A 2,454-nucleotide genomic window follows, 5' to 3' on the forward strand; every position below is an offset into this window, starting at 1 on the left:
CAACCTTGTCCAAGGTGGACTTGGCCCCCATGCGCTCTATAAATCTCTGGGTTTTCCCAGCCTCCTGGGTGTCCCATATCCCCTTAGGGTGTCTCTGAGCTCTCCTGCACCCTCTCTCCTTTCTTGGGGGCTCCACAGCGCCCATAGGTGCCCCATAACCACCACCACCTCTCCCAGAATCCTGACCCTTTGGGTGTCACATTGCTTTCCTGGATGCCCCAGAACTCCCACAGCATTTCCCAACCTCTCACATGCCTCCTAATTCCCCCTGGCTCCCCCCAAATTCCCCCACATCTGCCCCATAAACTGTCACATGTCTCATTTCCCACATGTGTCTGACCCCATCTCTGACATCTCTGGGGTTGAAGCTGCTCCCCCTTGGGACCCGCATGGGACCGAGCCCTGGCTGAGACCCCACAGAGCCCATCCCACACACACACAGAGCACACCCAGCCACAAAATGCACACCAACCCCATGCTGTGCACACAACGTGCAGCCACTCTCACAACACAACACAACACAACACAACACAACACAACACAACACAACACAACACAACACAACACAACACAACACAACACAACACAACACAACACAACAACACACACAGCGCTCACAGCCCTGCTCCTGGCACAGCACACAGCACGGGCACACGCAGGACACAGCTACATGCACACACAAGATGCACACATGTACACAAGTTATGTGTACCTTAGGAGGAACGGGGCTATTTCAAAGGTANCACAGGCCTCGGCTCCAGCATCAGTTTCTGGGGGGACCCTGCGATCTTACCCCTCTCTKCCTGCCTCTGAGCCTCATGGGTGACCMCAACCTTGTCCAARGTGGACTTGGCCCCCATGYGCYCKATAAATCTCTGGGTTTTCCCAGCCTCCTGGGTGTCCCATATCCCCTTAGGGTGTCTCTGAGCTCTCCTGTGCCCTCTCCCCTTTCTTGGGGGCTCCACAGAGCCCATAGGTGCCCCATAACCACCACCACCTCTCCCAGAATCCTGACCCTTTGGGTGTCACMTTGCTTTCCTGGATGCCCCATAACTCCCACAGCATWTCCCAACCTCCCACATGCCTCCTAATTCCCCCTGGMTCCCCCCAAATTSMCCCACATCTRCCCCATAAACTGTCACATRTCTCATTTCCCACATGTGTCTGACCCCATCTCTGAYRTCTCTGGGRTTGAAGCTGMTCCCCCTTGGGACCCCCATGGGACCGAGCCCTGGCTGAGACCCCACAGAGCCCTGAGCCACCATCCCACACACGCACAGAGCACACCCAGCCACACCATGCACACCAACCCCGCACTGTGCACACAACGTGCAGCCACTCTCACGACACAACACAACACAACACAACACAACACAACACAACACAACACAACACAACACAACACAACACAACACAACACAACACAACAACACACACAGCGCTCACAGCCCTGCTCCTGGCACAGCACACAGCACGGGCACACGCAGGACACAGCTACAAGCACACACAAGATGCACACATGTACACAAGTTATGTGTACCTTAGGAGGAACGGGGCTATTTCAAAGGTATTTGGGCATTGCTGGCCCAGCAACTTAGAGCAGACTCCCTTCTCCATCTGCTCCCTCCTGGCCGTGGGAGGAGCTGCCTGACTCAGGAGGGAAYACCTGGGGTGTCTGCAATACAAGGGTTTGATCTCTGCTTATTGCTACCTTGCTTTGCTGGGCTTGGAGGACGATTCCACCTCAGCACTTGTTCTCAGGTGGCTGAGATCATCCTGRCAGTGACAGAGAAAAATATCAGCTCTCTGATTTACCCCACAAAACCTGTGGGGAAAATGCTTTGCACTACAGGCTCTGAAGTTCATGGGAGAGGTGGCACCGATCCTGGGCAGACAACTCTGAGCTGCAGTCCCTGAGCAGCAGTGCCATTTCTGGGATGCCCAGCGTGCTGGCACTACCTGAGTCTGCTGGAAAGTCTGGATAACTGCTGGCATSTCCCCTTTGATGGCAAGGCAGCTCCACCCCTTCAGCACATTTCATCCTGTTATTGCACTGCTGATTCACTCCTCTGCTCTGTTTTCCCCTAAGAAGCAGCCCTGATTCTTCAGCACAGGTTTGTGTCTCTTCTTTGTCAAGGCTAAAGGGAAAAAGCTCAGCCACAAAGGAATCAGGATGAGGATGTTGTGGCCTTTGCCACAAGCAGCAGTGGGCCATTTACAGGCAGCGGTCAGCAAATTTGTAAGGGCGGCAAGGAGCAAAAACCAGGGACCAGCTGATGCCTAGAAATAAAGGAAGGAATTTTGCAATATCATGTTTTAATAAATCACTGCTTTTATTTCTTAATTTCTTCTCTATTTAGGTACTTTCATGTCCTGCCTGACATAGTCAAACATAAATTTGTGAGGTTTGTAGTTGATTCTGCTTTGTAACACAGAAACCATCATCTCTGTTTT

The sequence above is a fragment of the Malurus melanocephalus genome, unplaced genomic scaffold (assembly GCF_030028575.1).
Source record: "Malurus melanocephalus ecotype Western Australia unplaced genomic scaffold, MMel_1.1 scaffold_9, whole genome shotgun sequence".
NCBI classification, from domain to species: Eukaryota; Metazoa; Chordata; class Aves; order Passeriformes; family Maluridae; genus Malurus; species Malurus melanocephalus.